The sequence below is a fragment of the Falco biarmicus genome, chromosome 15 (genome assembly GCF_023638135.1).
Source record: "Falco biarmicus isolate bFalBia1 chromosome 15, bFalBia1.pri, whole genome shotgun sequence".
NCBI lineage: Eukaryota > Metazoa > Chordata > Aves > Falconiformes > Falconidae > Falco > Falco biarmicus.
The window spans coordinates 10,836,264-10,851,291 of record NC_079302.1 but is presented as its reverse complement, the minus strand read 5'-3'; the positions used below and the strand labels follow the sequence as shown (position 1 = coordinate 10,851,291).

Below are 15,028 nucleotides of genomic sequence, written 5' to 3'. Positions count from 1 at the left end.
TATGGAATGGCTCTGCTGAAACAGCCTTGATGTGATAGTCACAGGGTTTTGTGTGGCTTTTTGCTAGAGCTGTAATAGGAGCTGTTACTACTGAGTGGAAAGCATCCCCAAGGTTACGCTGCTGTAGTGTGTTGGACTGGAGACAGCTTGAGTTCAATCTAGTTGAGTGGTTTTGTTTGTTTTGTCAAGAAAAATAACTATAATGGTCGCTAAATAACCAAACAGAAATGAGAACAAATGTTTCAAGGACTTTAAGTGGGGATTGGAAGCTATAGCAAATTTAAACCACAATTAACAAGCTGTAGATTACTAGAAGATTCTAGAAATATTATCTCTCTGCAAAGAAGTTTCAGAAATCAGGAATGTTGTTTAACTTCTGTGATTTTGCTTTGAGAGAAACAAATGCATTACATGTGTGCCAGGTGTGCAAATTCTAAAATGTGTGTGCATGTCCCACATTCTTTGTGACTCCGTGTTTAGGTCCTACATTGTAAATCTCCCAGCTGATGAAAAGTTACTTCATATGAATTTCTTTATGGTGCTGAGAATTTGGCCCAAATGTCTTGAGCAGTACAAGGGTAAGGACTTACCAGTTTAGGTTCTTGTTTAATCAATGAACTCTTGTTTAAGATGTAGGGGATTGGGTTTTTTTTCTTCTTTTTTTTTTTTTTTTTTTTTTTTTAAATAAATCTGTTTCTTCTGTAGCTGGAAGTCATTTTGTAGGGTGTGTGTTTCTAGGAACAACAAACAAAGACTCAGCTTGGTAAGATATCTGCAGTACAGTGGTCTGGACTACAGACCAATGTAATAGCTTGGTATCGGCATTAATGGGCGTAATTCTGTGGAAACTCTTCATTTTCCATGTGATTGAAGTGACTGGCCATACTAGGGAGGATTTCCAAGGACTGCTTTCAAAGAGCAGTAATTGCTGAATCCTGGATTATCCTGAGGTTTGCATTTTGGTGGTCTTGAGTTCCAGTCTCTCTAAGAGAGCTGCATGAAGGTCATAGTGGTTAGAAAGCTTACAGACACTTAGGGAGGCGTAGACGTAATGTATTGCTCCAGCAAGGCGAGCGCTGTCAGCTTGCTTGTGAGATCAGTTCAAGCTATCTTACTCCTTTATCTGCAGTTCGGTAACTTCCAGTAAAATGTGCTGAATGTTTCTCTTGTCTTGATACAAGAGCTCTGAGGTGGCAACCTCAATAATGTGGTCAAAATCTGGAAGATGCAAACCTGCGTGTGGAGCCCTGGGTGTGGAAGCTGTAGAGGTTACAAGGCTAAGATAAAGCTTGCCACAGACTCGGGGGAACACAGATCCATGTAGAAGCATCCCCTAGAATTGACCAGTAAATCATATTGATAATTGACAGTTTTGCTGGACGCTTGATTTCTTACAGGAAATATTTTCTGTGTTAAATTTTGTTAAGCTTGGAGTAATTTAAAATAGTCTATAAACAGAGAAACAGTATGAACATATTCACAAATGAGCACCAGTTTTACCTTCACTTAATTTTGTACAGAATGTAGTATGAAACTCCAAAAGACTTAGCTGTAGAAATGATTTGGTGCCTAAGTAGGATAATTTTGAATTATGGCTTATGTTAAAAAATAAAAAAATCCTCTTCAGATATAAGACAAGAGAGAAAGAGGAGAGGTGTGCTTATTATATTCAAGAACATCAGTGATTCCATTTGTTTTATGTATTTGCTTGTCATTTTAATGGTTTATTATCAGGGATCCAGTCAAAATTGGCAATAAAAAAGAACATAGCTTTACTTTGATTCAAAGTCTGCAGCAGATATGCCAGCAGAAAGGATAAATAAGGCATGAAAAATATGCTGTTAATAAGGGAAATACAAGTAGTTCTAAGCATATTTCACATGCTTTTTCTTTATTTTGATTTCAAGCAGTGTTGGATGCACTTAAATTATTAAGTCATAGTGAATAGTACCTTGAACAAGGGTTGAAATATTCCATTCTAGAGCATACTTGGGTTTGTTCTTGTAAATCTATTCTTATAAATAATTTTCAGAAAAGAAGAAAAAAAAAAATACGGTCCTCTCTGATTTTGTGTACTTTACAGAAAGAGAATATCTTCTTTAGCAGAACCTCATTGCTATTCACTGCAATTCCCATTCCAAAGCAGGAAATATGCTGGAGGATTTTGTGGCATCAGGACTGTATATTATTCTGTCCTTCAATGGCCAAACACAATGTATAGGTGAGAGAATGTAATGCAACTAAATATAGTTCAGTACTATCACTGTTTTTTGATGCCAACAAAACACTGGCTGGCCCAGCGGTGGGTTGATGGAAGGTCAGCTGGCCCGGGGTCAGGCAATTAAACTGTGTTGTGCCCTTTTGGACCAGTCTCTTCATCTAACTGTAGGACTGTTATGGGACAAAGTCTCGATTAAAAAGTATGAAAGTGGAGTAGCTGTGTGTACAACTGGATTCTACACTTCAGGTTTCCTTTGCTGACACCTTTCTTCTTCCTGTGGGAGGATGAGAAGATAAGAAATTAAATGCAGCAATTTTAAACAGTGTATTTGCTATTTTAAGCAACCGGAAAACTGACAGGGCTATGACTCTTCTCTGGGCTTTGTCAGGTCTGTGGCCACATGTGCGTTCCTCCTGCATGTGCTTTATGAAGTTGTTTTTCTCTTTCACCGATTCCTTTTTTTCATATCTACTAAGGGTGTAGCCAAATATCTTGATACCTTTTAAGACAGATCTAAAAAGACCCCCAACCCTTAAAAACTTGAAGTGAGAGAAAAATTTGTACGGGCGATGGCACTACCTTATACCTTTTCGCTTGGAAGGCTGGGTCTGTCTGTACCATGTTAACTTTTCTTGTACGTGATTGCTGCTTCTCCTTCTTACTCACCAGATTGGAAAAAAAAATAAATGACTGCCTCTGCTACAGTTTTCTAGGACAGATCAATCTGGAGACTGTGGCAGAAAGAAGAAACTAGCTTGCTCTGTTTTAATTAGCAGCCTAATACAAACATGATGAGGAAATCCATTGCAAGAAAGAATCCATATCCATTTTAGAGATAAAGCTGCTCTTACCGTTGATCTGGAGCTCTAGATGCCACTGCAGTTTCTGTGTAAGATCCTCAAACCTGTAGTGCAGCTTCTGTGTTAGCGTGGAGGAGCTAGAGCAGCTGTGCAGGCCACCCTGGGGGCTCCTGCGCCTGGATCTCCTCAAAATACATTGGGGAGGGACAGCTGGACAGGGGGGAAAGCAACAGTAAACTTCAGAATAAACTGAAGAGGGTATGGAGTTAAAAGGTTATTAATAGGCTAGGCAGGTATGGTATATATATGATACTGTTGGCGTAGAAATCTGCTGAGGGAGACCTTGTTGCTACCCCATTGATTTCAGTTGCATTTGGGAATACTTTGTACTTTTATGACTAATGCTTGCCTGGAAGTCCCAGACAAAGTGGAAAAATATGTTTAACACAAGACAATGGAAAAAAAAAGTTTCTTTTCTGAAGATGAGTGTGTGGATGGACCTCCTGATCTTTCAAGAAAGAAATCAGTAACATCTGGAGAGAACCCGTGACAGATATTTGCTGGAAGAAACAAAGCAGAATAAAAGGGGGGGCAAGAGAATTTTTGTGGGTTCAGAAAGGAGGAGAAGCTGAACCAGGCAGCAGTATAACACAGTTAAGTTAGCAGAGGTGAGGCCTTGTTGTAGCTCACTGGAGCATGGCTTCACGTGCAGTTACTCAGTCTTGCAGTTGGTAGGTTGGTTACACAACCCCAGTGTGGCTTTTGCAGTTGAATTGTGCTTGCTGTGCTGTATCCAGATCCCCAAACCCTGATTTTTTTGTCTGCTTTTAATCATCCCTTGGCCTGAACTGGCTGCAGTGAAGGCTTTCTTTGTGGTGGTTCTGCAGGGCTTGGCCCCAGCTGCAGAAGGCAAGGCTGGCCTTTGCCTGGTATTCTTCACCTGCTTCTTTTTTGTTGCCTGGAGTCCTGGTCTGTAGAGATTGGAGATCTGTCACATGGATGACTGGGACTTCTGAACAATAATTGTATCTGGCTGGAGCAAGTCTAGATGTCTCAAAGCCTGAGCTTATGTTTAGCACATATGTAGATGAATTAACTTTGACATATCTAGGGCATTTTGGACTGATTGCATGTGCTCAATAAATGTGACACCTTCTGGACACAGCAGCAGTCTACATACGTGAGAGCTGAATTGTCCAGGCATAATTCATATCGCACCTCAAGGCTTAAGTACTTGTTCAGACACTCCAAACAGTTTACGAGTAGTTGTCATTCATATTACCTGTCTCCAGATCCCCGAGATTTACTGTTCACTTGTTATGGAATATATTTTCAAGTGGCTAAGAGACCTAATGTGCAGTAAGGCCATCACGTTCTGTGTAGGCAGATTTCCCCAGTTGTTACACTGGAGTGTTGTTACACTGGAGTAAAAAACCTGAAAGGTGGTTTTAAAATCTGTGTTAGAAGGCTGTTCTCTGTTGGTTGTGTTCAAGACTGTGCTGGCTGGAAGTGTAGCCTGGTATGGAATTGTCAGTGCATTAGGTTGAGTACAGACAAACATGTACTTGTATGGAGATCTCCAAACTGCTGGGACGGCGTTGCATTTCTAAAAAAAGAGGTGGTGGTGATGGTGAATTTAAGGGTAAAAGGCTGTGTCTGCATCAGGAAGGAAAATGGCTTTGAGTTCTAAACGCAGTTCATTAATCTGTCCAGTGGATGGGTGTCCTGGTTTCAGCTGGGGTAGATTAATTTTCTTCCTAGTAGCTGGTACAGAGCTGTGTTTTGGATTTAGTATGAGAGTAATGTTGATAACACACTGACGTTTTAGTTGTTGCTAAGTAGTGCTTACCCTAAGCCAAGGACTTTTCAAGCTTCCCATGCTCTGCCAGCGAGCAGGTGCACAAGGAGCTGCGAGGGAGCAGCCAGGACAGCTGCCCGGAGCTGGCCAAAGGGATATTCCATACCGTGGACGTCGTGCTCGGTATATAAACTGGGGGGAGTTGGCTGGGGGCTGCCGATCACTGCTCGGGGACCAGATGCACTTGTATTGTGCATCACTTGTTTGTTTGTTTGGGTTTTTTTTTTCCCCATTGTGTTTTATTCCTCTCTCATTCTCTCTTTTTCATTGGAATTGTTGTTCTTATTATTTCAGTTACGAAATTGTTCTTCTCTCAACCCACAAGTTTTACCTTTTCCCCACTTCTCCCCACCGCATGGGGGGCGAAGGGGAAGTGAGCGCGTGGCTGTGTGGTACTTAGTTGCCAGCTGGGGTTAAACCATGACAAAGTTTATACTCAGAAAGCAACTGTCCTTGCTTTGCTCCCCTTCCTAGATGTCCCAGATCCTTCCTCCTCCCCTTTGCCTTAGGGGCTGTTCTATTCTGTGCTTTCTATTGCTTTTGAAATCTCAGAGGCAGCACGTGTGAGGGAAAAATAGTATTTCCAGAAGAAGGGAGGCCAACTTCTGTCCAACAGTGTCTGGAGCCCGTAACACTGCCTGTGGCCTGGAGCTCATGCTTTGTTCTCTGGATCTGCTCCCTTTTCTTAGGCTTTTTCTGATGAACAGCTGAATGCACTAGATGGTCACGCTTGAGTGCTTGTAATTTGTGGCAATTAGTGGAGGGTTGAACAGTGTGCACATGTGCAGGAGAGTCCAGTATAGCATCCTGTGCAGCCAGACAGAAACACGTATGCCCTTTGAAACGGGTTTGCTCCTCAGTCAGCTAGGAAGCGTAGCTTCAGCCTTTTTAAAATAAGGCCGCTGCTGATACGACTGAAAACATCCTATGCAAAAATCAGGTCTCATATCTAGCCCCAGGGCAGTGATGCTGGGACCTCCACTTGGGAATAAGGCAAAAGCAAATTCCTTGGGAAGAATATGGCTTACTCTCACAGTACACAGAGGCCTGTTCATTTTGCATCAGTAGTTTCCCAGTTATTTTTGGAGTATCTGGCTAGCTGTTGCAGCTGTGAAAATGGTGGGCTTGTGGATACTTGCCCTTTCTTAGAGTTTGGTCCATAATACAAACAATGCAATCCTGAAAACCTTAGTACATTGCAGACAGAAAATAATTGTTAGGGATCCACGTGTGCAACTAATTTATAAGCAGCAGTATATTTTATGGTCCTTCTCCCTGCAGAGACAACTTCTACTGGGTAGTGATGTGGTCAGCTCACTAGCAAAAGGTATGCTTAAGGGTGATAAATTCAGAAAGGAAAGATATTAACCATGTGGATTTGCAACTGTAAATTTGCTTGTATAGCCATGGATGCAGTCAGGGAGCCCAGTGTCAGGGCAAAGAGGACCTTCTGTTAGACTGTGCGGCAGGGAAATATAACAATGAGTTAGGATTTTTCTGTCCCTTGGAAGGCAAACTTCCCACTCAGCCTCTGCTCCAAGGACAGTGTGACACAAGCTGAGCACAGAGCAATGACTGAGCTGTTTAACCTGGTGACACTCTCAGTGCTTAAACCAGTCATTTTCTCATTTCTTCATTTACTCATTCTTCACAACAGGTGGACAAGGGAAAACATGATGGTTTTTTTCTTTTTTTTTTTCTTTTTTTTTTTCTTGATTCTATACAGCGTTTTAGCTACTGCAGGTATTCTGGGATTGACGTTTTAAGGCAGTCTCTCATTCTTCTTACTATTCAACTCTATTTTAAAAAATATTCTTGCTTCTCAAAATTACATTGCTTTGTAAAAGTAGAAGGTGACAAAGACTGCTGCCTGCCTCTGCATAATGTCCTGACTGATGGCTGAACACGGAAATTTCGCTTAACACCACTGTAACACTCCCTAGCCAGCACAGCCTGATTTGCAGGCAAGGGAGCAATCTGGTGTTTCACTCTAATGCAGAACTCTAGGATATGTGCAGATCAGATACTCATTAGCCAGACAGAGGAAATACAACATCTTAATTAGAAAGGGAGTTGTTCGTGGCTGTGTGTGTACTGTATGGAAAATAACATGTTAAAGAAGCAACTGGGTGGGAACTATTTTAATTATTTTTTTTAGTTGTCAGTTTTATTGCCCATTTTGAATGTGAGCATAAGATGTTGTAATTTTTTGTTTGTTTCTCTTTCCACTCCCTGGTTAATATCTACTTCATTGATCCTGGTATGACTGTTAGATAGCTACAGTTCTGCACTTGACACTCTGGTTATGTATTTGCCCCACAAGGTTAAAGGATTTACAGAAGTTGATGGGAGTCTTGGTTGTATAAGAAATACAGGATGAAGGAGATACTCCACACAGTTTACCTTCTTTATCTAAGAGTGAAAACAGTTGCTGAAGAGGGAAGAAATAACTTTTTATGAGCTCTGAATGAAAATAGCAGTACTCCATCTTTCCATGAATCTGTAATCCTTTCTTTTTCCATGTCTCCTTAGCTGTAGGAATGTGATGTTTCTAATCTGCACTGTTGTAAGAAAAAGCGTCGTATGATAGATTCACCTAATCACAGCACCATTCTTTGCAAAATAATAATTTCCATGTATTTTATTAAGCTGTGGGACAGTAGATGCAGTGGAGACAGCTGGCATCTCCTTGGCAGGAATCCTTTTGAGATGCATTGCTTTTTTTGGTGTTCCTTTTATAACCTCTACTCGTTCCCTTTGATGCTGATGTTCTGTTTTAATAGGACTCATCCTTTTACAGGAACATCAGAGTGCTGTGAATAAGAGTTTGGCTGTTCAGCTTTAGTTTCTTCTTGCTATCAGCTATGTGTACCTTTTAGCCTCTTTAATTTTGGCGTTTTCTTTCTCCCCCCACCGGAAGATATGTATCAGGAAATACGATCTCTTAAAAACTTTATTTCAGAAACTAAAGTAAAAACATTACTGTTGCTGTATTTTTGCATAGCACTGGGAATTTAGGGTGTTTCAGTATTACTGAATACTGAGGAAGTGCTACTATTAGTTCACAGACCTGAGATTCTATCGTCTTTTGAGAACACTATTCCATCCTATTAATAGCAGTGGAGTTGTTAATGGAGTTTTTCTTGTGGTTATCAATTTAATGGTACTTATTTCTAACTTAATTTGCCTTCTTATTATTACTTGATTTTTTTTTTTTCTTTTAGCAATACTCTTCCAATACTCAAAACCTCCTTTGAGCTATGTTACTGGTAAGATGGTGACTTGTATTTTTTGGTTCCGAGTCAGTGTTGTTCCTCACCTATTTTGGAAAATAGGGATGAAGAACAGCAGTGCCTTGGCTGTCTTGTAACTCACCAAAGCTAGCTAAAGAAAGGCTAGTTGGTTGAGTAATCTGGAGTCAAGACATAGCGCCATATGAAGTTTATGAAGCAAGGTAGTTCAGCACTGTCCCTTGCGCACACAATGTGCATTTCTTGCCTCCATGGCCATAACATTTAATTCCTGGAGTTCCAAAGAGAAGGTGCTCCTGCAGGTCTTTAAGCAGGTCCTGTGCCCTCACCTTGTGCGCTAGTGCCTGCAGGGAGATTTTGCAGAGTCATCAGTCTGGTGCTGGAAATCACTCCCTAAGTGGTTTCACAAAGCTGAAGTGAATTGAATGTGAATCAAATGAATGTTTCTTTTTTTTTTTTATACATATGCCTTTTCAGTGTATGTTGCTGTGTCGTAGTGCTGCAACCTTCTAACAAGCTACTATAACTACTCTGTCCTGTTTTCTCCATTGAATCCTAAAACTTGTTGATTTTTGTAATTCCAGTTATCAATTAAACTCAGTGTCTCTACACATACCAACAGTTAAAAATATGTCACTTGGCAGATGCAGTTAATATCTCCTAGAAGAAATTAATAAATCCTTATTTTTTAAAAAAATAATTTGTTTGGTTTTTTTTTTTTTTTAATTACTGTATAGTAGCTTGCTTTTAAATTTGTGTTAAAAAGAAACCCCACCTTTGAATTTTCATGGGATGAAAAAATAAAGGGGAGAGAATGGTGGGGATAATTATTGAGACCAGCAAGCTCAATTTTCTAAACCCATGCGCCACTCTCTCTGAAAAGTAAAAGGTGAAAACAAATAACAAATCAAACAAAAGCTTAAAGCAGAAAACAGGTATTTACTAAAAATGTGTTGATGCTACAAATATAAGCACTTAAAATGCACTCCAAACAAAGTAAGTGAATTAAATATTCAGAGCAAAATTTTTCTGTTTCCTACTGGAATCTGATTTTGTGTGAAAACAGTAACTGCCCGCTTTATTCTCGGTGGTTTGTTTGTACCAGAACTGCCTCCCATTCTGCTGGGAAGGCTCTTGGTTTCCATGCAGGCAAGAGGGTGGCTCTGGTTTGTAAGGCTATGTGTAAGATCTGGCTTCCAATTCTGGAGATCCAGATTTACACCCACAATTAACTGCAGGTGTAATTTATAGATATTTGATTAGGCTATTTCCAATGTTTAGCCTTGGGCCAGTTTAATGAGCTGGCTCAGTGTTATGAATCAACTGTGCAGTTAATCACAGGGACAAAACTTTGGGCTGTTATTGGCAAGTACAAAACGTATGTTTACAAGGTCAGACACCAACTATAAAACCCAGGACTTCAACTTTTAAGGAAGAATGATGTTTTTCTGGCTTAAATCCTTGTAATGGAAGCCTTAGTACCCTCTTGCTCAGTTAAATAGAAAAGAACAGCATGATGTATCTGTAGATAAACGTTGAATTTCTGCATTTTAGATGTCTGTTAAAAGATGCATTAAAAATAGCCAGTGTTCATCTGCATTCAAATTGCACATGTAGAGTTTCAGTGAGGTCTATGATGATGCAAGCAGCTAGTGTTGATAAAGTGTCACATCCATGTGTGTTACAACTAGGAATATTGTTGTAGTAAAGAGTAGCCCAAAAATTTTATGGGGAATTAATCTAGCAAATATATTCTTTCAGGATTATCAGATCATCTGAAGTAGTATCAAAACTCAGCCCCATAATATAATCTATTCAACATTTTTTCTTTCAGGGTTGCAAGAAGCGTTGAGTCCCAGAGAGTGCTATGCATAATGAAAGACTTGACTGGTAAGAGATATTGGATGGGGTGTTCAGTTTCTATTTGGTAAGAGACAAAATGCATTTGGCATAAAAAATGGTAGTAGCAAACGTCCGCTGAACGTATCTATAAATTGTCAGGGATAATTCGTCAGCTCAGGAGATTGGTATTTTTGGTGGTAATGAAATCTTACAGCGTCATACATTTAACAGACTTTACTGGCTGTTGACCGATAGCTTTTACAAAAGAATCAAAATGAACCGTTGCTGTAGCTATGAGATATTTTGCCTTTTCACAGAAATGTGGCAGGCTTCTTCATAAAGTTACTAGTACACCATCTCCCTCCCACCCCAAAAATGTAGTTGACATAACCTATTCTTCATGTTGAGTAGAAAGCTCTGTAAAAGCTGCGTAAGACACTTAATGACTAAAAACACTGGTAGGAACCTTGTACCGCAATGTGCATGCAGGTATTGAAGCAGAGAAATGACTGCGTTGTACTTAAGCTTGTGGAAATGCTGTTCTTTCTGCCAGGGTATCTGTGTGATGTATTCCAACAGAATATTAAACAGTTAATCTGAACAGAGACACTGGATCATTTTCCTTGCAGGAAATCTGGTCTGTAATATAGATCTGAATATTTTCACTAGGTTTTGAGTCTTATTCTGTATGCCAGTGATACACACAGCAGCAGCAGTATCTTGCCTCTTTCTTCAGATTGTGATTGAGTTCTTTGGTTCTAGATCACAGGGATAAAAGGTGGGGGGGGGGGGGGGGGGGGAAATCACTGTGTAAAACACTGATTTAATGAAGAAAAAAACAACCCAACAGAGAATTCTTTGGTGCACGTTAGAGTAGATGTGTCTTCAGTTACCGTTTAGGAAGCTTTTCCTTTACAAAACCTACAATGTTTGCTTTATACAAGAAAAGTTCCCTGATGGTTCATTTTGCTTGTTATTCCACTGTTACCTACCTGTAGTAAAAGGAAACTTGTGTGATAATGTTACGGAATTACCTGAACAAACTGTCTAGAGTGATGTCATTTATTTACCTTCTGAGGGAACTGCTGTGTTAACAGGGACTGAGAGAGCACTCTGGGGATGGAAGACTGGAAATAAGTTTCAGAGGGGGCTGATGGAAAACTTCCTGTCAGTCAAAACTGGAAGGATGAACGATGACAAAGGATACTGATTTTTACCAAAAAATTATTGCATTTTGTGTTTAGGCAATACCACTGCGGGGGTGGTGATGATGAAAATGCTGCAAAGTGTGCATTTAAAGGTGACTTTCGCCTTACAAAAAAAAAAAAAGTCTAATAAGTTTTAACAAACTCGTGATACACTCTTGTGACATTGCAAGTAAATATTACTAATTAGCTACTAGGGCTAAACATTTCTGATCATGGGCAATTGAGATTGCTGCTTATTTAGTTCATCATTAGGTTGGAAAAAATACTTTTCCCTGGAGTAATAAATTGGTTGGCTGCATCTGTGAAATTGGATTAACACTACGGTTTTATTGACTCTAAAGTAAATCCTTGTTTGAGATACTCCCTTAAATATAAGTCAGGATGTGTCTAGATAGAAGTTCTCATGTTAGGGAAACAGAATCTGTATTTGCCATAATTGATGACAAAAGACAGTTAGTAAAATTGAGCTTCCAAGTGATGGGTCTCTGTCCTACAAACTGCAGGTTAGATTCTGCTTCATGCTGAAGCATTCTGTTGGATGATTAAGGATTTATGCTATAAATATGGTATCCTAATAGCCACCCCCTCACAACCCCCAACTCACCTGAAAGTTATTTTATATTACCACGCTAGTTTCTCTGAGTGCCTTGATACTTCCTGCAGGGTAGATAATGGTAAGTTATTGATGCATTTTGAACAGCTTTTCAAACACGTCTGCATGAAACAGAGCTGTATAAAATTTAGCCTCCTAGAAGTTAACATCGAATTTGTCATTATAGGAGCAGTAAAACAAGACTTGAATGTTTCTCAATTTTCTGAGCAGTAAAACACACCTTTTTTTAGCTCTGTGAGACAATTCTCACTTCTGGCACAAAAGAGGAAAGTTCAGCCACTGGAAGTCCTAGTGAGAGCTCTGAGCTTTGAGATCTGGGAGTGTATGGGCATGCGTGTGCGGGAAGGGGTGCGTGGGAGCAGGCGAATCGTCGCTGTGTGTCTCCTGTGTTCTTCTCCAGAGGAAGTGCATGGGAGGTGAGAGTGATGACAGGCTTCTCTGATCTGTTCTCAGTAACAGTTTCTTGCTTGGCCACCCAACTGACCCAAGATATCTGCCTTCCTTGTTTCTTCTTTTCTCTTGGCTCTTGCATTATATTGAATGTGCTTGCTGTGAAGGAGTAGATTTCAGCAGTAATTATGTCAACAGAAACCATTGCAATCTGCAGTAAAGCCAAATGCTATGTTGTCCGGATATTCCTGCTTTTAATTTCCTAGTGCTTATATTTGGTTCAAAGTTAACTGTAACAAGAATCCTGTGTGCAAGTGAAAATACTGTGTATACCGAGTATTTTAAAACAGCCTGGGATATTTTTACCCTTTTTTCAGTGCAAGCTATTAAACCCTCTGTCACACAGGACAATGTCTTTTTCACACAAGGTCAACGTAAAAGCTCTAATATTAACTGCAATATCTCTTCTTTCACTGTAACAACATTTATGAAAACTGCTTGCAGTGATGTCCACCAGAGTCTTCCAGATACTCTAGGCGCAATAGGAGGCTACTTTATTCTGCCTACCCTGTGTAGCAAGTAGCACCTGTTGTATTTCTCACATTAGAAGTACAGGAATTTAAGCAATGCCTATATTTAAGCAACTGGACTATTTCCAGCCAATATTTCAGAGAAGTATGTGGCTTAAATGAACATTCAACAATAAGTGGACGAATACCTAGTGTCTTTGTTGGCATTAGAAGGACTCAGAGGTATATTTGTCTTTTATTCATCAAGAAGTGGGTTTAGATTTTCAGAGCCCTCTCACTGAAAAGAGAGACCTAACAGACTGCAAATTCTGAAGCAAAAACCCATTTCTTAAATTTTACTTTCTGTCTCTGTGTGTGAGATTGGGCAAAGACTTAAAAGGTTCAAGGCAGTGAGTGGCACAGTAGTAAATCTATCCCTTCAAAATCCGCCTTGCCTATCCCAAAATCTAAGTAGTTTAAGGGCTTTGGTCTAGTACAAATTCATTTATCTGAATGGATAAAGGAGGTGGTGATAACAGGGAAGGGAGTGTCTTTTTAGTTGAGGAAGAGAAAAAGGACAACAGTGAGAGGTTTGGAGTCAAAATAGGAAATGTAATGTTTGCATGAATGGTTTGAGAATGGTGCAATTTGAGAATTTCTGGTGCCTTTGGTTAGTGGTCGTGAAGGGGAAGGAGGGACAACTGAATGTAAGTGGTTGCAGGAAGGATGAGAGGCAATCAGTTAGGGAGCGTGGGAAGGAAAATTAGGAATGCACAACAGGGCAAAAATGGAAAGAGAATCTTATGGAACGAGGAAAGGGGAAAACAAAGTATGAGGAGATGGGATGGAAAATGTGGGAAACAGGAAAGAACTAAGATGGCAAACAAGAAATACTCAGGAAGAAGTAAATAATGAACAATCTTGAGAAATAACAGTGGTCAAGGAGGAAATACAAACTTATTTTTGTGGAGTTTTTGAAACTCTATGTGTTTGTATCTTAGTTGATCTTGCAGCTGTTACAGGCAGAAAAAAGGAGCTATCAGATTAATGAAAGAGTGGTTTTTAAACTTAAGTCTGGATTTATACCAGTGGAAACTGTGGCCTCTTGGGTCAGAGTTTATCAGCCTGTGTGCCCCAGGTAGTAGCAGCCGTACTCAGTGTGAGTACCAGGGGCGGCTGGAGAACAATCCCTTCAAACCGTTTTTCAGACTGGTGAATACCAGGAATAATTTGCAGATATGATATGGTGTTTTTCTCCAACATTAGGCAGGACTGTTGTAGAAACATTTTCCCAGGTTTTTACTGATTTATGATTGTTGTTTGGTTCTATCTGCAAGTATACTGAAGCAGCTTTTCTCATAGCAGCCAGAAATAGACAGAAAATGCAAATGAAGCCAAATGATGTTGTACAGATCTCCTTAAGGAGTTTGATTCATTGAAATTATATCTACCCCTCCTTTTTTTCCTGAGCTGTGAAGCCATGGTTTTTAGCAGTTCTGCTGACTATGTGCTGCAACAGAAGATCTCTGAGGGCAAAGGCAAATACATAGGGGCAGATATACCCATGAGGTATGGAAGTTTATGAGGTACAGAGAGGGGAAAAGAGCTAGCATACAAGCACACAGTAATCCTAGCAATAACAGATGTACTGGGAATAATAGTGCACTGCTGAGAGCTAATAACAGTGATGCCAGTGACACATTTTGGCATAGGAAAAGACCCACTGAAGCCTGGAGTGACAATGGATGCTGAGGCATCCTTTTACAACTTAAGCTTTTGCAATGCTGTGCAGCAGAGACAGAAGGAGAAAAAGAGAACTTAAACAGTTCAAATGCTGACAGTTGGCATTGCTAAGAGAATGGATGTAAATGGCATAAAATTAACAGATTACGTCCTGCCAAGATTCTTCTTAATTGATGTCATTCAGACCTCCTCAGCAGGCATTGTAACAGCAGAAATTCAGTCTCCCCAAGGTTCTTCACTGTTTAAATAAGACAATGCAATTCTTCAGTAAGTCTGAGGGCTGGAACTATTTTTTCCTGAAATCTTGACTTGATAATGCCTTTGGGCTCAATCTTGCAAGGTGCTGAGTGTCTCAGCCCCCACTGAATTCAGAGGCAGGTGAGGCACTCAGCCCTCTTGCATGATCAGGCTTTTTGTTCCAGCAGTTCAACTCGCACAGGGAGGTGTGTGTTTTCCTCATGGAGCCTGGGATGGAAAGGTATGTGTGTAAAATGTGACAGCTGCCTGTAATTTCCCCTTCTCATTATGGACTGTAGCATCACTTCTATTGAAGTCAGTGGCCATTTACAAAGCCGATAATACAACCTTGTGAT

The 15,028-nt window shown here is 40.1% G+C and overlaps 1 long non-coding RNA gene across 1 annotated transcript in view; it reads left to right on the top strand.

Annotated features, from left to right (window-relative positions):
• LOC130159201 (uncharacterized) overlaps positions 1–10,034 on the top strand; it is a 182,815-nt gene extending 172,781 nt beyond the window's left edge. Inside the window, exon 5 of the long non-coding RNA XR_008825658.1 lies at positions 9,965–10,034. This is a non-coding gene — a long non-coding RNA (uncharacterized LOC130159201). The remainder of the gene's footprint in view (positions 1–9,964) is intronic.
• The last annotated feature ends 4,994 nt before the right edge of the window (positions 10,035–15,028 follow it).